The 23,184-nt window shown below is 41.6% G+C and overlaps 1 long non-coding RNA gene across 1 annotated transcript; it reads left to right on the top strand.

Moving 5' to 3' along the window:
- The first annotated feature begins 346 nt into the window (after positions 1–346).
- Positions 347–18,321, top strand: LOC148132255 (uncharacterized). The gene is made up of 3 exons (XR_015747324.1): positions 347–522; positions 17,293–17,440; positions 18,196–18,321. It is a non-coding gene; the product is annotated as an uncharacterized LOC148132255 (long non-coding RNA).
- Positions 18,322–23,184: the final 4,863 nt, after the last annotated feature.

Genomic DNA, 23,184 nt, shown 5'->3' with positions numbered 1-23,184 from the left:
TAACTTTACTCTGATTAGAGAAAGAGAAAATGGATTATTACCGTGTACACAACAATGTAGAATCACAGAATCCGGTTCTTTAGCTGATGCTGTCCTTTATACATATAGATTCTTCCCAAGATCTGAAGTAAACCAATTTATTATTATTATTATCCCATCTTTCTTCATAAACAAGTCAAAGTGGTGAACATACCTAATTGATTAATTCATGAATACCTAAATGATTGACTAATTAGCTAAGATCTATTAATTGATCTTATAATTGTATCATCCTTTGGAAAAAGAAGTGAAACTGACTGTTACTTTGCTGCAACCTTTCTCACTTGAACTCTAATCCTTACAGGCCATGATCCATAATCCTCATGGCATCTTGTTGAGTTACTGTGCATCAAAATCTGTGTGTGGCCAGTGCCATTCTCTCTTGTTCCTGTTTAAGATTAGGAGAGGAATAAATGTCCTTCTGGGGCCATAACTGAGCATCTGGTACGGCATGATCATAGCCTCCAACAGCTGACATAACAGGTAAAGAAATTTATTCTACAGCCAACTGGGCATCTGTCTTTTTTACTGGGGAATGCTGGTGACAGAACTGTTTCTCATTGGCCTCAGCAGGTGGGCGAGAGGGGGGTGCCTCAAATGCATCAGATAACCTTTAAAAGTCTTGTCCCTTCAAGAAGAATTCACATTAGCTTACGCTTATAACAAAGGCTCTACTCCTAAAACTTTAATCTGTTGAAAAGTATTTCAGCTAACCTGAAATAGTCCAGGTAGCTCTCCATGCAGTAACTGTTTCAAAGATTGCTAATTAGTTCATTATGATTTATTTCATCTGTTTGACAAGAAATATAGGGATACATTTTTGAAAGGTTGCAAATCAATTTTAATAGTATGACTGTTTGTTTCACTGGATTTTTTTAATGTGCCTTATGGATAAAGATTTTAGGACTCAAAACTGACATTATGTTGTGCTGGTTAAAAGGTAGTTTGTAATAGAACTAATTAAGGGTCAATTAATCAATTGATTGCTAGTGAATGTTTCTAAAGAAAAAAGGAAGGAAGGAAGGAAGGAAGGAAGAGAAAGAAGAAAGAAAGAAAGAAAGAAAGAAAGAAAGAAAGAAAGAAAGAAAGAAAGAAAAAGAAAGAAAGAAAGAAAGAAAGAGAAACAGAAAAAGGAAGGAAGGAAGAAGGAAGAAAGAAAGAGAGAGAGAGAGAGAGAGAAAGAAAGAAAGAAAGAAAGAAAGAAAGAAAGAAAGAAAGAAAGAAAGAAAGAAAGAAAGAGAAAGAAAATATGAGGCTATTAGAAATTCAATAAGATGAATATTTCAAAATAACTAGTTATGAGGATGTCAAATCTGAATAACAAGACTATTTCAAGATAAAAACCTTTGATCTACTTTAAACAATGTCCACTGCTTCACACTCCAGTCATGATAAGTTGCCAAGAGAATTTTATAGCACATGCTATAAACTTCTTTCTCAGAGCCAAAACATTGACACACTCCTATTTCTACACTTCATTTACAAAGCTTATCTGAAATCATTTTCTCTCTCTCTGTCTTTCTCACACACACACATGCACACACAAAGAAACATTCACAGAGACAGAAAGAATGAGAATCTCCTTTCACATACTTTCTGTGAAACAAATGTAGACCATCAATTCCTTGGAGGAAGAATAATAGATCAACATGAATTATTAGAACCAAGTAAGGGAGTACAGGAACAAGCATGGTTTTAGGGTTTGTTTCATTTGTTTATTAGGGCACCACACAGATTATGCCTTTGAATCATTTTCAGTCAGAAAACGAAAGCCTTGCACTTGGTGCTAATTTTGCTGTAAGGACACACATTTCCATTCTTAATAATGAATGAAACAGCTCTTACTGAGAGCTATTCTTTAAGAAGATGAAACTTGGTAGGATTTCTTCCAATGCATAACCTCCACCTTGTTCTTCATCTGTCTAATAATAGCTGGGCAATTGCAAAACTGACATCCAAGCTGTACTATATTAGCATACTCCAAACCCTCACAACTGATTGGTCCGGACGGACAGCGACCTGATTGGTCGAAACACCGGCCGTGATTGGAGCGCTAAGAATCTACCGTGATTGGCCGCGCCAATCGCGGGAGATTCAAAGCGCTGCCATTGGCCGCCGAGCCGCGAGCCAGCCTATATGAAGGGCTGCCGCGGCTTGGATTTCTTAGACTGTTCTTATTCTAAATAAAGAGCTGAACTCACTAGAATGGTCTCGCGTCTCATTCGAACCGATCTACCTCAGATCTAACACTGGCGACGAGGATGGGATCGTGAGACAAGGAGACCATCCAGCACGTGGCGAGACGGCGCGCAGCAACAGGCAGCATGGCCGGCATCAACTCACCACCCGCACCCTTCAACCCTGCTACCGAGGACTGGGAATCCTATATCGATAGGTTCCAGATGTTCCTCGAGAGTAGCAACCTCAAGGATGCCAACGGCCACAAGAAACGAGCCGTGTTTCTCACGCACTGCGGGCCCGCAGTGTTTAAGATGGCCAAGGCATTGGCCAAGCCAGAGGACGTCAAAACCATGGAATGGGGCGTTCTCGAGCCTTTGCTGCGAAACCACTATGCCCCCGTTGTGCCCATCCTCATCTGGCGGCACGATTTCTACAGGCGGGATCAACGCGAGGGCGAGGGGCTTGGCGACTTCATGGCGGCGCTGCGAGACTTGGGCGGCCTGTGCGAGTTCGCCGACCTAGACGAGGCCCTGCGAGACCGCGTCGTCCTGGGACTCCGAGACCCCGTTCTCCAGAGCCGCATCATGGCGAAGGGCGACATCTCCCTCGCCGATGCCCTCACCGAAGCAACCGCGGCTGAAGCAGCCAGGAAATCAGCGGCTTGGATGCAACAATCGAGCATCATGCCACGACCAGCGACCGGCGAGACGGCTCCGAACCCAGAGAAGCGACCCGAGGCCGACCATCGAGACACAACCACACACCCAAGCAAGAAACTAGAAGGGGGGAAAGCGGGAAATAGAAACGAAGGGAATCCCCTAACGCAAGCAGAACACCCCCCACCCAGAACAAATAAACCACAAATAAACCAACACTACTCAGCAGTAAGCACAGGACCAACAGAGCACGAGACACCAGAACCTTCACCTGGATGGAGCAGCCAAGCCAGTTCAACCAGCCCGGAAAGATCCGGCGGGAACGACAGGAACGGCAGCTCAACCAGCCCGAGTAGACCGGGTGGGAGCTACCAGGAAAGGCCCGGCTCACCATTCCAGGCGGTTCCATCCCCAGGAACCGGAGTGACAGAGAAACTCTCCGAACCGGTCGAAGACCACAATAGAACTGAACCGCGCAGGTCAACTAGGCAGGTACGAAGCCCCGCCTACCTACGCGAGTACGTCACGACGCACCGACAGACGAAACCAAGGGGGGAGGGGTGTACTATATTAGCATACTCCAAACCCTCACAACTGATTGGTCCGGACGGACAGCGACCTGATTGGTCGAAACACCGGCCGTGATTGGAGCGCTAAGAATCTACCGCGATTGGCTGCGCCGATCGCGGGAGATTCAAAGCGCTGCCATTGGCCGCCGAGCCGCGAGCCAGCCTATATGAAGGGCTGCCGTGGCTTGGATTTCTTAGACTGTTCTTATTCTAAATAAAGAGCTGAACTCACTAGAATGGTCTCGCGTCTCATTCGAACCGATCTACCTCAGATCTAACACAAGCTTAGCATCACATACTGACAAAAATTGGCATGCACTAATAAAGAACCTGCGTTAGGAGCTTACAAGTCCCAAACTAGCCAGGGTTGCAAATGGATAATAAGAACAGAACCAGGAAGAATCCATTCACACCAAGTTCGTGAGGTGGGCTAGTTACTGTCTCCCAGTCCAATCTACCCTGTTGGTTTGAATGGATAAAATGGGATGAGGGAGAACCATGGAGGATATTTTAGCTTCTAAGAAACTAGCACAAAAATGTAATAAATAAATATAATTCCTGAACTCACTATTGGCCATAGGTAGGCTACCACATCTTCATCTTCATCTGTAGCTGTGTAAAAATATGGAGACAATATTCTTAAAGGGCTTAGAACATTCTGGTGTGCTATCTGAATGGCGATTAGTCATTGTCTAGATGAGATGGGTGGCACATAAATCTAAATAAATAAATAAAAATGCAAATACAAACAAAACAACACACTGTTGGAATTTGAACATGCACGGAGAATGCTTCTAGTCCTGAGGGCACAACTGGATTTTCTGGCAGTGCTGCCATTCTGGTGCAGTTCTAGGTATCGGTCTTGCCTGCCCATTATCCATCTCTCACTTCTGTTTACCTGCACATTTCCTGGGCCCTGGCAGTCTGGATACTTTCATGCACAAGTGTAGCACTCTTGAAAAAAAATATGCACTTGACCTATGTTCAAAAGTAGCTTGACAGATCACAGGCACGGAACCTCTCGGTGCTGGCAGTCTCTGTTTTTCAAGGACCAGGGCACTCTGTGTATCCACCTAGGTTTGCTGAGTCCCACTCCGCTCTGCATGAAAGGGATAGTTGTTTGTTTTCCTACCAGCAGTTGATACTTGGGGGGGGGGGGGAGGGAGAGGGGGAGGGAAATGAAGTTGGATGAAATCCACCGCTTACTTTCTTTAACTTTCTCCATGCTCAAACAGTAAAGGCAGCGCCACTCACCAACTTCACTGGTTTAAAAAGGGACACAATAATTGGGGCAGCAAATTTAATGCCAGCAGATTTTTTTTCCCTCTGGCTCAAAAACTGGTGGATGGCACTTTAATATAGGCAGGCTAAGGGAGTTACAATTGGGGGAAAAGGAACCTCTGGGTGTCTTCCATAACCACAGAGGCTTGCTTCAACACTGGTTATTAGCTCAGATCGCCTTGTTTGGCTGGCTCCAGTGAGGAAATATAAGAGAAGCAGGGTATCTTCATAAGAAACATGGCTGCTCACTTGGTCAACTATGAGACAAACAGGCTTAGGATTATGTATCAATAAATAATTGTAACTGCTGTCTTCTATCTCAACAAAGGGTTCCACAACACTCAATTCAAGTGTATCCCATCATCTTTTGCAACCTTCTGACAAGCAAAGTCAATGGGGAAGCCAGATTCACTTAACAACCATGTCCCTAACTTAATGATTGCAGTGATTCACTCAGCAAATGTGAAAAGAAAAGTCGTAAAATGGGGCAAAACTCACTTAACAACTTAAATTTTGGGCTCAATTGTGATCGTATGTTGAGGACTACCTGTACCTGTAGTCCATTACTGAATGATAGATTTGCAAAATGAGAGTGCTTATATAAATATTTCTACCACCTGAGCTATATCTTTTCTGAATTAACTAAATCCTGATTATTCAGTTCCTTCAAAAACTGCCCAGTTTTCTGAAGAGCCTCAACAAATAGCAAGTTCTAGGAAGTGTACTGCAAATATGTGCCAGCCCACTATCTACTCACCCTCAGTATCAGCAATTGCCTATAGTAGACGTATACAAGAGGACTGGAGCATGTTCTTAGTTGGGCAGAGTATCTAGCCTTCAAAGGGAAGATACCCTGAATATTGGAGCTATGCGGACACTTACTTTGTGTCTCAGCACGTGTATCTTTGCTGCCCCTTGGGTCAAATATTGACCTAAGCTTTGACTTGGTTAATATTTACTTCTCTGGTCAATCAATATTGATGTTCTCTTTGACAGATGTCAATACTTGTTTAGTGTTTGTCTATTTTCCCCTGTTGCTAATTTTCTTGAAAGGTTTTATTTATTCTCTTAAAGTTGAATTAGCAGAAGAGTTCCTTCTTTTTTATTAGACAGGGTGACCTTCTTCTGCTTCTTAAGATTAAGTGGATGTGTATCATTTTGTGAATGGGGTATATCTTTAAAAAGCTTATTTCTATTCTCTACATTCTCTATTCTGCCTGTTCTCCTTAAATGTATTTGCCTCTATAAGGTCCTGCTGACTCTATAAGGTCCTGATGACTTAAGTAATACTGAAGAGTATTACTATCTTTTTCAGCAGTTTATAGAAAAATAGCAAATGGGAAGCTTGGTAGAACCAGTCTACTGGATTTTTTTTAAGGACACGGTATGGCAATCCAAACAATATACTGTATTCTGTGACTGAGCATCACAGATTTTTGTAGAGGCATTTTGCCATAAGGATGTTTTGCTCCAATATGCATCATTTTACATCATCTTAATTTGTACAGTAGTAAATATACCATTGGGTTAGCCTGTTAAACTATACACTTTTAGAAAGCTTTACAATTCCTGTGAGTATGTGTGTGTGTATATTTTAAAACAGTTCCCTTTTAATTGAGCTCAAGTGAATACACAACCTATTATGAACATTCCTTGGTAGCAATGGCGATTTGCTTGGTATTCTTCTGGGGTCATTGGATGATATTTCAGTCTAGCCTCTCATCCATGTTCTAACTGAGCCAACCCTGCTTACATAGCTTTTAAGGCTCAAGCAAGTTCATTCCATGTTGCTACCTGCTGGGAAGCCGGTGCATTTCAGATGCCACGTTTCTAAAGGGAAACATCCAAGTAAAGCCTTCTAGATTGGTTGAAGCTTCTGGGATTTTCTTTTGTTCAAAGGCATCATTTATTATAATCTGTTCAGGTGGAGCAAGAGACAAAACTAGCCAGATGGCAGATGAACAACATTACAGATATTTTCCAAGGAGGCCTGGAAAGAACCTGGTCTTTCCTGTGTTGCCATGCGGAGTAGCGAAGTTCAATCCAATTGGAAAGTTTTCTCACTGGCTATTAGAAACTTTGACTTGTCTAGCTTCAGCTTAAGTTTGTTACACTTTACCCAGTCCTGCTATCCAGACCAAGAAGAGGCCTACCACAGAGGTCAACTCACATAAAGAAGTTGGTAAAAAATAAACAGAGGTAAATGTCATCTACATAAAATTGACAATTAGTTCCACATTCCCTGAAGATGCAGCTCCAAACAGATATTACAGAGTAATAACAGAGCCCCAAAATGGTGAGATGAAGTTGTAGTTTCTGTTGGATATCAGGCGACTCCCTTCTTGACCACATCACAAATGACACCATTCGGCAACATTTTGGTGTGGTACCAATTTTAGTGAAGATGAGAGCTGGCCGGCTCTGCTGGTATGGACATGTCCTGAGAGCAGCACCTTCCACTGTGGCCAAGGCTGCCTACCAACTAGAAATCAATGGCCAGTGATATCTCAGGTGCCCAAAACAGAGATGGCAAGACACCATCAACACCATCGTTATGCAAGCTGCGGGCCTGCACCCTGGAGACACAGCTGACCGTACAAAGTGGCGCTTAATGATCCGAAAAGGGGTTCCAGCACTTGCAGGAATACACTAGGAAGAAGAAGAAATTGTAATTCCCTAAAACTCCCATTTGAGGCCTGCTCTTGGTATAGCAACAAAATCACAATAAAGCCAATATTGAATTCCCTCAGGAGATCCAGGAGAATACTGTGATCAATGCTTTTAGAAGCTGCCAAGAGTAAGACCTTAAGCAGGGAACATGCTTCCTTTTTCATACCTCCTCAATAGACCTTTCACCTGGCAGCTAAATATTCCTCAGCTGAAACAGGTCAAAAAGAACTGGTTAATCCCAATCATCCAAAGGGACCTGGTTGTTCAACCATCACTTGTTCAACCACTTTGGCCAACAATGGTAAAGTAGAAATTGAGTAAGAAAAAACAGGTTTATAGATTTTATTTTTTTAACAGGAGCACTTGCTTCCTTCAAGATAGAAGTATCCAACTTTGCACGATAGAGGCATTAATAATAAAACAAGATGTCTTCTCAGTACTTTCATCTAGCCAGCATGAGCCAGAAAGAAGCTGGCTCAAATGGATAATAGATATCCTGAAATCATTCAAGCATCAGCTCAAAGTGACATCCTCCATACTATCTTCACTTATGGTATCTTCATACCTACTCATGTGTACCAGAGGTGGGATTCAGCAGGTTCTGACCAGTTCTGGAGAACCGGTAGCGGAAATTTTGAGTAGTTCGGAGAACTGGCAAATACCACCTCTGACTGGAGATTTTACAGTATCCTTCCCCTGCCACGCCCACCAAGTCACGCCCACAGAACCGGTAGTAAAAAAATTTGAATCCCACCACTGATGTGTACATATGCTCTTTGCAACAATTTGAGTTGGAAGAAGCTTTCCATTGGTTCATAAAGATTGTAGCATACAGAGACTGTCATTTTTCCAGATAGACTGTAATCTCATGAACACAGCTGTTCTCCTGGGAGGTGACAATTAGGTTTGACGAAAGAAATCTTCAAACAAATTTCTATTGAAATGCTTTTCCATTTTTTTAAAGATATAGTAATTTATTAAATTATATATATGTATGTATGTATGTACGTATGTATTTATTTATTTATTTATTTATTTACTACATTTATATGCTGCCCATCTCACTATTCAAAGCAAGTCTGGCTGACTTGTTTTCAGAGAAGGTCACCTCAGAACTGAAGACTCACAGCAGAAACCAAAGCTTCCACAACAGATCCTTAACTATTTTTAATATAACTGGTCTGCAAGATTCCTTAAATCTTGATGTTCATTTGCTACTTTCCTGTGGGTTTAATTTAGAAGCCTATACGGCAGGGGTTCCCAACCTCGGGCTGTGGCCCACTACCAGGCCTTGAGCCCTTTGGAACTGGGCCGCGGAAATGGTGGCCGAGGGTCCGCACATCCCCACTTGCATGAGTAGTGGGCAAGCATGCGTGCTGCATTTGCATGAGCAGCAGGCGCCCATGCGCATGGACATGCGGGGAAGGATGGAAAGGCGCCCCACTGCTGGATCTGGGCCTCCTTGGGGAATCGAGGATCTGGGTTACTCACGGGAGGATTAGGAGTTCCAGTGCGTGATTTCGGATGATTTCAGGTGGTTCTAAAGGGTGATTAATATAATCAAGAGAGTCCAGAGATATTTCACGAGAAGAGTCCTCTACTCCTCTACTCGCAACAGAATACCTTACGCCACCAGACTTGAAATTTTAGGCTTAGACAACTTAGAACTACACCGCCCTCCGTCCTAAGCGTAGTACATAAAATTATCTATTGCAATGTCCTACCCGTCAATGACTACTTCAACTTCAACCACAACAATACACGAGCACAAAATAGATACAAACACAAGGTAAACTGCACCAAACTCGATTGCAGGAAATACAACTTCAGCAACAGTGATCAATGCCTGGAATATTCTACTTAACTCTGTGGTTTCTTCCCCAAACCCCAAAAACTTTAACCTTAGACTGTCTACTGTTGACCTCACCCCATTCCTAAGAGGTATTTAAAGGGCGTGCATAAGCGCACCAACGTGCCTACCATCCCTGTCCTAATGTTCCCTTTTATTTGTATCCATTTCATGTATTAATAATCATGTTTATGCTTATATCTGTTAACTAATACATGCTCGACAAATAAACAAACAAGCAAAGAAATAAATAAAATAAAGAATAAATGGAGCTGCATGTGCACGCTCTTGCCTGTAGCTCATCCCTCCCATCGGTCTGCAAAGCTGGAAAGATTGAGGAACTCTATACACTATACCATAGGTGTCAAACTTGATTGTGTCCCGTGACAAATACAAGGAAATGTACAAGGTCAAATAAAATGTGAAATGATAGAAGACCACCTTGGATGCCAGAGGGAAAGGCTGGGTTTGTTCTCCAGGAACTGTATATGACCCATAACTTATTTTTTTTCCCCTTGAGAAAGTTTCCTGGTTTCATTTCCACCCAAAGAAAATATTTCTTCTGGCTCACTGAGAGGAGGCAAGTTCTTCTGCAAGTATACAAGGCTCTTGACTGAAAACTGCAGCAACAGTGTAGTCAAATACAACACTGCTGAGTTGAGTTAAACTTGGGTTTGTTTGAGCTCCATAAGAATTGCAACATAATTTCTTGGTTCTGTCATATTCTGTGCATATTGGTGGGGAACAAGCTGGAAAGTCCCCAATATATCGCAATATGTGACTTGATTTATTGATTATGAGTCATCAAGTCAATGTCAAGTCTTAGTGACCACGCGATAGATTTTCTTCAGAGAATCTACCCCTAACTTTTGCCCTTTGGGTCTTCTAACAATGCACCCAGGGCTACTGTAACTGGATCCATTCATCTTTTGCTGGTCGTCTTCTTCTTCTTCATCTTCTTTCCACTTTTCCCACCATTAGAGCTTTCTCTGGAGAGCTAGGTCTTCGTATAATGTGTCTCCAGCAGGATAATTTGAGCCTGGTCATTTGTGTCTCAAGTGAGAACTCTATCCCCAAATGTGCTTACGTGTAATAAAATGTATCCCAGCATATCATATTCCCCACATTGCAAGAAGGATATAATGCTTTAAGTCAATAGAGAGAGCAATTTCTAAATACTTAACACTAAAATTCCATTAATAAGTCCTAATGTATTCCTGGCCAAGCACATATGCACACCCATGGACACATACATCCCTCCAGATATCCCACTAGCCTCTTCACCCTCTACAGCATGTTCAATTAATCTCTGTCAGGGGTTAATCAAAAGAAGAGGGAACATGGGTGAATATAGATGTGTTGGCAATTAATCTAACTCAGCTTAATGGGCAGGGGGTGGGTGCAGCGAGAACCAGAAGGCACGCTTGGATGGTAAAAGGAGACTGCTTTTATTATGGGGAGAAAAGGTTAGGATTATACAATACAATAAAAGATACACCACCTCTGCTTAAAGCTTTCTGAATGTAGGTTATCCTGAAGGGATGAGTGTGGAGTACGAAGAAAAAAGTGCATTGCATATATTTCAGCCTGTCTGCAAGTATTTGAAAATAACAAAAACATTTAGCCTTTCATTAGCTTTAATGTCTCCCTTTCACGGCTCATATTGAAATTAACTCCTACAGAACTTTTGCAATTATTTTTACCTTTTCTGGCTTCAAACATAGGAATATTGGAAACATAAACTATTTTTATCTTTTCTGGCTTCAAATATAAGAATAGTTGAAATATAAATTATTTTTATATTTTCTGGGTTCAAACATAAGAATATTGGAAACATAAACTATTTTTATCTTTTCTGGCTTCAAATATAAGAATAGTTGAAATATAAATTATTTTTATATTTTCTGGGTTCAAACATAAGAATATTGGAAACATAAAAACTGTTGTGTTCCATTCCCTCCCTAAAAAAGCTTTAAAAATCTTGCACTAATTGGTGTAGCTTACACATTTGTTTTGCCTATGTAATTTCCTTATGCATTGCCTAGATAATTCACATTTATTTATTATATTCACTGAATTTAGAGAGGTTTTGGAAAAACCTTCTTTGCTCTTGACCAGCAACTGAATAAAATTTTATTTTACTTTTGCTAAGCCATCAGTCCTAATTACTTTAGTATTAGTTAAAAGTATGCAAATGGTTGAGGAAAATATAGAAATCAGACTTTAAAGGAAACGGCAATACTGTAGGTTGATCCATTTTTATAGGCCAGTATCTTATCTCACAAATATTGGTCGGTTTATTTCTACTGCAAGTATTTCTTAATGAAGCTGTTTGCTCATTGAAACAAACATTGAATGTTTATTCTGCCAATATTATCAGTAAGTTCTGGAACAAAGCAGAGACAAGAACTTCCAGAATGTTGATTTGTAACTGATTGAGGCACGTCAGATGACATGAAAGTGTCATTTCATCAGCTACATGAATTTGTAAAGGCAGTCCCAAATATTGCTACAGAGCTGCCTGGGTTCAGGCCAGCTGAGCTTTTGTGCTAAGTAGTGAAAAATAGGGTTTTTTCCCTTATTCGTAAGATACAACAAGGGTGTTGCACATTGTTCCCAAATGTGTTCCAAACAGCTGTGCCAAATAGGCTCTTTGGTCAAGGTCAGGGGTACAACCAGAATTTTTTTTCCTGAAACATTCTGGCTGCCCTCTCCATCTTTTTGACCACACCATGTAGACATCCCTGGCCAAAGAAGGGCAAGGTATGGCACAGGGAAAAAGCAAGAGGCTCACTTCAACGTTTACAGTTGTCCTAATGACTTTCCAGTTTTCAATCTCAGAATATTTTGTTTCAACAAATATCTTCTACATACATTGTTTTTATCAAATCACTCTTTGGGTGGCTGCTTCCAGGCTTTTGAACTACCATTTGTGGTGTGTGTGTGTGTGTGTGTGTGTGTGTGTGTCTGTGTGTGTGTGTGTGTCTGTCTGTGTGTCTGTCTGTGTCTGTGAGTACAGGTAGTCCTCGATTTACAACAGTTCATTTAGTGACCTTTAATGTTACAACGGCACTGAAAAAAGTGACTTACGACTGTTTTTCACACAACCGTTTCTGCATCCTCATGGTCACGTGATCAAAATTCAGGTGCTTGGCAAGTGACTCATATTTATGACAGCTGCAGTGTCCTGGGTCATAGGATCCCCTTTTCGACCTTTTGACAAACAAAGTCAATGGGGAAGCCAGATTCACTTAACAACCTTGTTGCTAACGTAACAACTGTGATGATTCACGTAATAACTGTGGCAAGAAAGGTTGTAAAATGGGGGGAAAACTAATATGTCATTTAGAAACATAAATGTTGGGCTCATCTGTGATCATAACTTGAGGACTATCTCTATGTCCTTTTCTCTCCTTCCCTGGTCCTCCTACTGGCGTGCAAATTGCTTTCATTTAAAATGTCAGCATTGTTAATTTGCTTTAATTCATGTATAAACTTTTGATGCTGTTATTCTCGGCCATTATGAGCATGATGGCTAAATTATTCATCCTCTTATGTATTATATCAGAAAAACACTAGCACTTTTATTGCCAGCAATGTAATTCTTTTATTACTTTTGCCTGATCCATTCTTTTATTCTTTATTATTTCACATTCGGTATTTAAATCTGGGGATTATGTGGTTATTACTTGAATATTGAAATCTGAAAATTTTAATAGTGGTTTAATAGTTGGTTTCTTGTAGCAAAATGTGAATCTTTTTTCCAGTGCTTTGACCAGTGGATTTATGTCACTACCTATACATATCTACTTAATGCAAAAACCCACAGAGAACAAAGGGGCTTACACAAAGTTTGCTAAACTGTTAAAGTCTACATGATTCATGATTGCAAATCTAGATGTCATCTCAACTTCTTTCATGTTTTATAGTACTCTCTTTTTGCCTTAAATAGTAGAAGATCACTTTGTGTTACTGTCTACTTTCAAGATACGCTGATATTAGTAACACTGAACAACCAGGATGGTGTTTCAAAAGCAATTCAATACAGTAGATCAGAAAGAGAAAGAGAGAGTTCTGACTTTGTGTGAGATTTAATATTGGATCCAAGATCTGATCTTGGATTGGAGATATTATGCATACACACAGAAGGGAGGTGAAGCAGCTGAACAGTGAGGGTTATTGTGGATCATTTAAAATAGAAAAACTATATGTAGGTATTCTCTGCCCATTATTCCTTGGCTTGAAGCACATCCTTCCACTTAAATATTTTTTTTTTAATGCATTCAGGGCTTCAAGCAAATGTTTCCCCTTGCAGGCACATATTTTGTACCCTGTAAAAGGAGCTGGAGGAGATAATCTGGAATGCAAAAGCAAGAGGTGCTTGCCTGGGGTGAGGCAATTTATAAATCAAATTAAATCCTGCCGTCCACTTGCAGTTTTTCCACTCCAAATTCTACCTTCTGAATTTCCTCTCTGCCTCCCGATAGTGGCAGAGTTTTCCTTATATATGTTTGTGTAATATGCCCTTAATCTACAATCTCCTACCTTAGGCAATCTCCGTAATATATACCTCCCACCCTAAATTACTATTGTAGCACCAACATTTTTCCATTTTTTAAAATTCTGCTTTACCGTGACATCTCCTCTTGGTTTCCAAAAATGACTCTTGGAAAGATTTCATTCTGTATTCACCTTAATCCAAAGAAGAATTTACACAGGTTGAGCAGCCTTGCCTCTCATATTTTTCTCATCTATTTTTTTTTTTTTAAATTAATTGCAAAAGTAATGGTTAAAGATGGGGCAAAAAGTATCATGCCTTACCACCAGGAGCTGTCCCTCTGGAAGCATCTTCTGTCTTTTAAGAGAGAGAGAGAGAGAGAGAGAGAGAGAAAGGCAATATCAGAAGATACTTCAACAGGTTGAGACAGGCATCAGAGACATTTCTCTTCGTTCAAGCAGTGGTGAATCTCTTGATCTGCTGGACAAAGTGTGGTTTAGGTTAGCTATCCCACAACCACCTTCCTTCTCTGATCCGAATTATCCTGCTTTTAAGTATGGAGAAGGAGACTGGAAGACTTATATTCCTTGCTACAAATGCAAAATGTTTTTTTAGATATTATTTTCCTTTCCAACATAAATGATCTCCCCAGAGCAGGATAATATTCTCCTGTCTGTTTCTGATTTTCCAGCAAATGTTATCACTGGGCATTGATGATCACCAGTTCTGAGTTTAGCTGCTAAATTAAGGTTATTGGAAAATCCTACCCCTTTCCCATCTTGCAAAGACTCCCCACCCCTCTTTCCTTACTGCTTTCCGGGAAGGCTGCAATAATCCCGGTCTCCCCCTGCACACACACACACACACACACACACACTGTTTGCCAAAGAATCAAGATTTAGCTCCAATCTCTGAGCTTCTGACTTGGACTTTTAATATTTTAATTGAGTGAATTGGCCCAGAGTAGTCTATTGAACTCTACCTGACCCTTTAAATAACAGGTCAAGGATTTAGCTTTTGTGGCTTTGACCCCTCCCCTTATCTGCTAAGGCTGCTTCTCTCTCAATTAGCTTCCTGCTCCGCACTTGGCAAAAGTTTGAATCTCTTTGCAGGCTCCTGAATGGCTTCCCATCGTATGCCACGTGGGCTGTATACAACTGTGACTGTGCAACACCAATAATTTACGGGGCTGAGTGGTTTGCTGCTGCTGTTTCCTAGGCTTCAGTGATGGAACCCACCCATTTCAAGTCTTACCAACTTTCTAGCTTTACCACAGTGCATGAACATTGGAAAATATAGAGGAAGCCAAACATGTTCACTTAATCTGAGCCAATCATCTTTGGTGTGCAACCACATTAAGTTCCATGCTCTTATTCAACAGGTTTGTTGCTTAATATGATTTATTTCATTTATAGCCCATCAACAAACCAGAAAGAGCTATAAGGTTTGCCCACCTGTTTTACCCTTAAAATGTTTTGGCAGGGTAGATTAATCTAAGAGATAAAAATTGCTCTAAATGATCAAGTACCTGAAAAGTTATGGATTTGCTGTCTTTTCACCTTAAAAAGCCTTTGAGGAATGAGAAGATCAATTATACACATAGACACATACACACACATTTTGGTATTCTCAAGATTGAGGTACACTTAATTGGTTATGGACATTTTTTTTGCCATACATCCATCACCTAACACAGCATTTTATCTAGCTGTTTCTCCATCCCAATTTATAAAGCTAGTGATCTTTGGACTAATTGTAGATATTTTGCTGGACAAAAACAGGTATCATCACATGACAGATATCATCACAATGTCTGTAAATAGTGTTTGTTGCAGTTTTAAGTTTGCAAGTGAAAAAATGGGGCAGAGAAAATTTCTAAGACAATCCAATTTGGAGCTATCCTTTGAGCTGAATTTCACTCAATTTTACTATTAATGTTAATGTTAACTCTTCATGAAGAGCGATGCACATCCTCTGCACATGCTCAATCCTTCTTTAACCATATAATTCAAAAATATTTCAAACTAAGAGGTCCACGTTATTTGAACCAGATAGAGCTTCAATTTCACCATCACAGCCATTGACCCAATTTTACTTATCACCTCTACAGATACCCCTGTTATGAAATAGGATCTAGAATATTAGAGTTTGATATAGAAAATACATTGATTTATTTTATTCCTCTGTGAAGTTTAGTTGGTGGCACTGGCAAAGTTGTCACTTGCAGCACCGAGCATCATAAAGAGTGGCAGAGAGCATAAGCTGCTATACTCAAGAAACTACCCGCAAACCTGTTTGTTGTAAGGTTTTCTGGTGGATCTTTAAATGGAAGTTCCATAGATGGGAAAAAGTTGAGTTAAAGCTACTGCCGTCGTTCTAGGCATTCAGATTCTTAAGAAAGATCTAGCTGTACTATGAGAATCCTCTTGATTAGGGGAAAAAAGTGCATATATGGGATGCAATACTATATTCCAGAAGAATCGTTAGTACCTGTTTGAAGACAAGCATTAGGCTCTTCTGCACAGCTGTACGAATGAATGTTTATCCAGTCCTTAAATTGTCAGAGAGTAAACCGAATTACCCTAGCATACTGCTAATAATGATGAAAAGAGCAACTAGTCCATTGTGCAGCTTTGAGGTGGGATAATTTGAAGGCAACAATAGGTAACTTCTCTTGGTTGTGCTTCCTTTCCCAACTAGTATCAACAGCTAATGGAAAAACAATTCTCAGTTGCAGTCATTAATGTTTAGTAGGATAGGTTTGGATGGGCACACAGGGGTGACTTAAATGGAAGGTTCCATCCCCCCCCCCCGCTTCTAATTTGCCCAACTGACAGGAAGCCAATGCAGAGGTTCTCTACGCCAGTATTTCTCAACCTTGATCATTTTAAGATGGGTGGACTTCCACTCCCAGAATTCCCCAGTCAACATGGCTGGCTGGGGAGTTCTGGGAGTTGAAGTCCACCCATCTTAAAGTTGCCAAAATTGAGATACACTGCTCTACACTGATGCCATTTCATTCTGGCTAGAGATTCTGGAAGAGGCACTCCACTCATGTTCAAAAATAGCCTGGCTGATAAGTTTGTGGAATGGAGCACTTGAGATCTATCATCTGTATGTTGCTTGTTTTATAACTATTGGATGAGGTTTCTGCTAACGAGAGGATCCTGTGTGGCTGTTGTACCTTTTAGGGAGAGTGGTCGCATTCATTTGGGATCCATAACAATCCATGAATATTTCTGAGTGCCATCAGCCATCAGGACAGAACTAAACCTGTTGGATTATGAGTCATAGACAAAGCTTGCTCATTATCTCCCATTCCCACTTGCTTCAGAATTATTAGCGGCCTAAGTGGAAAGACATTGGAGAGATTAGAAGGTCAGCCAACAGGAAGCAGGAACAAGATCACAGGGACGACCTGCAGGAATACTGGTGGCAGCAGGGAAAGCTACCGGGGACAGCAGAGAGCCAATTGCTGATTAATTTAAACAGTCTGATATCATGCCTTTCATTTTTCAACACATATAAACACCTTTGAAATTTGTACAGAACTGCCTTTGGTGCATCTTGGAGCCACAGTGGCGCGGTGGTTAGAATGCAGTACTGCATGCTACTTCTGCTGACTGCTGGCTGCCTGAAATTTGGCAATTTGAATCTCACCCGGCTCAAGGTTGACTCAGCCTTCCATCCTTCCAAGGTGGGTAAAATGAGGACCCAGATTGTTGGGGGCAATAGGTTGACTCTGTAAACCGCTTAGAGAGGGCTGTAAAGCACTATAAAGCAGTATATAAGTCTTAAGTGCTATTGCTATTGCTAATCCTGATGATTTGAGGGATCCAAATTGGAAGGTTAAAGATGAAACCCTCCTATAGGGTATAAAGATTGTGCAGTACTGTAAAGTTTCCCCTTAAATGTTTCACCTGTCTTCTTGGAACTTCTACATAAGGATGGCATCAGTTGCCCCTCAGAGGGGATATAATTGTTCCACTGGAAATGTACAACTTGTTGTTAAACTCTATTGGGAGAAGAGTTGTATAGAAATGCCCACGTTTCCTGGAATTGTTGGGGCTCGAAGCTCAGAAAATCCGCATACTTTTCATAGTATTCTCATTTTACAGCTTCCTGGGCAAAGAGCTGCTATCACTGCCAATAAAAAAAATTGCATAGTTTAATCTGTCTCCTCCTCTGAAAGCAATTGTGTGTATGTGTGTAGTGCATCTATATGTGTAAAAATAAAATGCTTTGCAGGAAAGTGTTCAGCTTATGGTAGCAGAAAATGAGATTCTCATAAAATATTAATCAGATTTGCTTTTTTTTGTACTGTTCTTAAAAATTTTTAAAACAACCAAACTAATACTAACTAATAAAAAGTAAAAGAAACAAAACCCCCCCAAAAAGTCTGATTTAGAAATTAAATGAAATGTTTAATACACAACCATTTCTTATTCACAGAAACAATGCTATCTTCCACATGTAATTCTCCCATAATTCTGTTATGAGTTTGTCAGAGTCTGGGAAAGGGTAAAACAGTTTACCAAAATTACTACCTTGGAACATTTGCCCAAGAATGAAGATGCCTCAAGAAAGAAAGAAAAAGAGAAATAGAAAAGAAATAAAAGGAGATACAAAGAAGCGGCTTCTGATCTTTTTTTACAACAGCTGTAAATATGATTATAAAATTATCTCTTTCTCTAAAGTCAGGTCATGACTCCCTTTCTATAATATATCTGTCTGGTCACTAGAACCATTAATCCTAAATTTATATTTTTCTGTTTTATGCAAAAAGTCCATAAGAGGTTTTCAGCAAGAGCAATAAGTGTCGATTTTATCTTTTCTCTAATCAAACAAATCAATTTGGGCATCTCAGCAAGTTCCGTCTTCAGCAATCATTCCTCCATAGGTATTCCCAAAGCTTTCCACCTTTGTGCCTATTGCACAAAGTAATCGTGTTGAAGTTACAATATACAAAAATAAAGTTCCATGACTTTTTTAAAGAACTGTTTGCCCATCAGTCCCAAGAGGAACATTTCTGGTCTCAAAATACTTAATTAAATCTGCTGAAAGGGAAAAGGATTAAATTAGAAGAAATCTCAGCACCTGGATACTTTCAAGTTCTCTATGGCAGAGACTTCTTCATTCTCTTGCAAATGTTCCAAGGTAGTGGAGCTTTGTGCTGCACCACTCAACATTTCCTTTGAGCATGTCATGAACTCTTTACCATACGTTCATTGGATATGATTGCTCAACCAGTTTTGTATCCATATAAGCAGGGGTGGGATTCAAAAATTTTTAACAACCGGTTCTGTGGTCGTGGCTTAGGTGGTGGTCGTGGCTTGGTGGTCATGTGACTGGGTGGACATGGCTTGGTGGTCATGTTATTGGCTGGGCGTGGCCAACTCAATATCACTCACATCGAGGCACGCATCTCCTCACCTGGCCTCTAATGACTGTGGGGATGCTGCAATAGTCGTAAATGTGAAAAATGATCACTTTTTTCAGTGCCATTGTAACTTTGAATAGTCACTCCACACAAGCAAAGTACCAGCAAAGGAGGGGAAAAAAATTCCAGAGATGTTCCTGAGACAGAAAGTCTAGTCCTGCCTAGAATGTAATAAGGGTTAACGGAGAGGCAGTTTCTGTAAGCAACACCAGAATGTTTCCTTCCTGCCTTCCTTACAGGATTAGGCCAGTAATTCATTCTAACAACCGGTTCTCTGGACTGCTTAGAATGTTAACAACCGGTTCTAGCAAATAGGTGCGAACTAGTAGAATCCCACCCCTGTATATAAGGGAAAGCACTCTATCCTGTATTTTGCCATTTTCTTAGAATCTCATTGGAGACTTTGTCAAAAGCTTTGCTGAAGTCAAAATGTAATATGTTCCATGGTCAACAAAACAGGTAGTTCTGTTAGAAAAGGACTATCATTCCTCTCCATGTGTCAGTCCTTTTGAGGTAGTCCACACAAGAAGCACCAACTACAAGTACTAACACGATTATTACTGTAAGACTTTAGTAACAGAATCTTGTACATCTGAAAGTACCTTTCCTATCTTCTACTTACCGTATTTGCTGGCGTATAAGATGACTTTTTTGCCCTGAAAAACATGCCTCCAATTGGGGGGGTCATCTTATATGCCGGGTCGTCTTATACGCCGGCAAATAGTAATTGGGAAGCACTGCGGCTGCCGCGTCTGAGGCACTTTTGCGCACCGTGGAAGCGATCCCGTGAAGCCGAAAGGAGCAGCCAGCCTTCTCCCAGCTCCCAAGGAAACGAGGCTCGCACCGCCCAAGCTCCGCTGAGGTATCCGGCTGGGGCTGTCAGGAGTTGTTACCCTGGCGCGGCTCCGCGCGGCTCCAGTCCCGCGTTGCCTCGGGAAGGGAAAGGCAAAACCAGGAGCCGCTGCTGCCATTGCAAGCGCCGCGCGGCTCTTCCTTTTGCCTTTCCTTCCCGAGGCAACGCGGGACTGGAGCTGCGCGGAGCCGCGCCAGCGGTAACAATTCCTGACAGCCCCAGCCGGATACCTCAGCGGAGCCCGGGCGGTGCGAGCCTCGTTTCCTTGGGAGCTGGGAGAAGGCTGGCTGCTCCTTTCGGCTTCACGGGATTCATTTCCACGGTGCACAAAAGTGCCTCAAAAAAAAAAAAAAAAAAAAAAGTGCAAAAGTGGAAGGCGTGAGGAAGAGGGAGCGAGTATATAACAAACTATATTTTGAGTGGAAATGTTGGGGGGTCGTCTTATACGCCGGGTCGTCTTATACGCCGGCATATACGGTATACTTTTCTCAAACCAAGCAAGGGTCTAGATTTCATTGTCTAAAATTATTCCTGCATCAGAGGTGGGTATTCAGCAGGTTCTGACCAGCTCTGAAGAACCGATAGCAGAAATTTTGAGTAGTTCGGAGAACCGGCAAATACCACCTCTGACAGGAGATTTTACAGTATCCTTCCCCTGCCATGCCCACCAAGCCACGCCCACAGAACCGGTAGTAAAAAAAAATTGAATCCCACCATTGTCCTCCTACTGTCATATCACAGGCTGTTTCCTGAAGAACCAGCCAACTTCTCTCTCTCTCCTGCTACTCCCCTTCCCCACCCCACCCATTGCCACCAAGAAACTATAAGAACGTGTCCGTGAAGTCATGCCTATAGGGAAACTTCATATTTTACAATGCAGTCATTTTATGGCCCCATTCAGAATACTTCCCCCCCCCCTCCATATTCCTGAAGTACTCATGGTGCCAAATGGTTCAAAACATCTAACTCAACTGATGGTGCCAATGACAACACCGTTGGAATCATCCAAGATCTTCTGGTTTGAAGGCCTCCTCTGTTTCAGTGGCTGTTGTGCTTTGTCAGCCCAACCAAAGAATCACCAAGGCCGCTCCCGCCAACACTGACAGGGCAAACCGCTAGTGAGTAGGATATAAAATAAGAGAAAGCCCCACTCTTTAGTGGCACTGTTGATGTTACCTAGTTTGGGTAATGAAATGTCTGCAAAAAAAAAAACCAATGAAGTTCAGAGAGCACCTCGTTGCCAGAGGCAATTGAAGGATTGAAGACTCAAAAGAGAGAATTACCTTCTTGCAACGGCTAAGCAGGTTTGATTGCAATGTTTGAACATTATTTCAAAAACCTGCCAATCTTTTTTTGATCCAAAATGGGAATAGAAGAAGTACACATCTCTTAACTACTCCCCTCAGCATAATCTCTCCCACGCTGTGTTTCTTCTTTGTGCATTTTATAATTTGGCATTGTTGCTTAGTCTTCATACAACGTTCGTTTCAAAAGGTGACTCAGCCAGAGGCATGAAAACTACCTTGACCTTTTAAGATATCACATCTACAGTTTATAGATCCATTCTTTATTTAAAAGAAAAACAGAAAAGAAAAGAAAAAGAAAGCCAAACAGGCAGTGTAATATCACTTATAAGAGTCAGGGACTATTTGACTGTAAGCAATTATTACTGCCTTTCTGGTTAACATCTGGAAAAAGTCCTAAGTAAGAAAATAATAATAAAAAGTGGAGGGTGGGCACGTAAATGTTCTTTTTAGTTGCGGCTCCTGTGACAAGCTGTAATAATAAATGCTGTGCGCTGATATCCATGACATCTGGGCACCTCTGTTCATCTGGTGAGATTTTTTTCCATCAAGGCAACAACAGGCCTACTGTGCTGCAAAATAAGCACACGTATGTCTGCTGCAGGAGGATGGCGTGGAGGGAGGGAGGGAGGGAGGGCAGAAGGGCGGGGGAAAAACCTTTCTCTCCTTTGCCTTGGGCTTTCCAGTCATGCTGCAACACTTCCAATTTTGTCTCCATCGCATTTCTCATTAGCGGCAGCTGGCCTGTCCATTCAAGTGGTCAGTGAATTTCCAGGGATTGTCAATTCAGCCTCTGACAGGGGGATAGGAGGGAGAGAAGGGGACAAATGCCAGGATTTGTAAGCTCCATAAACCTCCCCATTCCAGTTTTATCTCTGTGTCAAGCCAGTGAGGAGGAGAGTAGCTTTTGGTCACCCAGGACCTATTAAATTAGCACCGGGCCCTGCATTCCACAGTATAAATATATGCCATTGTAACGCTCAGGAATGCAAGTGTGTTGGAGTCTAAAATTAAAGAGCCAGGAATAACGCTTCTCGAGTTACCAGAAACAAGGCTCCATTGTGTCCCCCTTGGGCTCTGCTGGCCTGGTCCAGGAGCCTTGCCTGTTTGAGTTTAGAGACCCCTTCAGCTTAGAATCAGGATATGCATCTCTAATTGAAACCCTCTTGAAGCCACGGTTGTGCTGCTGCTGCTGCTGCAAGAACTGTGTTGCCATTTTGGGAAGCTTGCTCTCAAGCCTGCCATTTCTCACGGTGCATTCATGAACGGCCATGGAAAGGCTCGATCGATGGATGGAGGGAGGGAGGGAGGGAGGGTTAAATAGATAAGGTACCGGTTGTGTTTGTTTTATCTCGTGTATCTTATAAGAACCTCGGCCTTCCAGAAGTAGAATCAAGAAAGCTTCACATCCAAATAGTGAAGACTGCTTAGAGCCCGTGGCACGTTCTGAAAGTGATGGGCTAACCTATTGCGTTTTGCTCTTTTTCTCCATCCTGACGATTATCTCTGGAAGAGGTGAGTGCTTTTCTTCGGTGTACAAAGCTAGCTGGGCTCCATGCTAATTCTGTATCTCATGTGGAAATGGGTCTCCTCCAGTGGCTGGTAGTGAGATGAAATTATGTGATCAGTGGCTACTGAGTAGCAATCGTAGGAGACCAGCTCCAAGGATGACAAAGGCATAGGTCAACACCAGCTTCCTCCCTGGTCTATACAATGCAGGCTCTGCTGTCATCAATCTGTGCTAGCCAGAACAGCAGCCAAATGACTGGGTCAGTGGACGTGTAATTTTGCAGCTTCCTGCCTGAGACCATCCACTGTCTGAAGGATGGTATGAAGATAAAAGA

The sequence above is a fragment of the Notechis scutatus genome, chromosome 2 (genome assembly GCF_049901735.1).
Source record: "Notechis scutatus isolate UNSWTSFEM ecotype Mainland chromosome 2, rNotScu1.2, whole genome shotgun sequence".
Taxonomy (NCBI): Eukaryota; Metazoa; Chordata; class Lepidosauria; order Squamata; family Elapidae; genus Notechis; species Notechis scutatus.
This window is presented reverse-complemented; position numbering and strand designations above follow the sequence as displayed.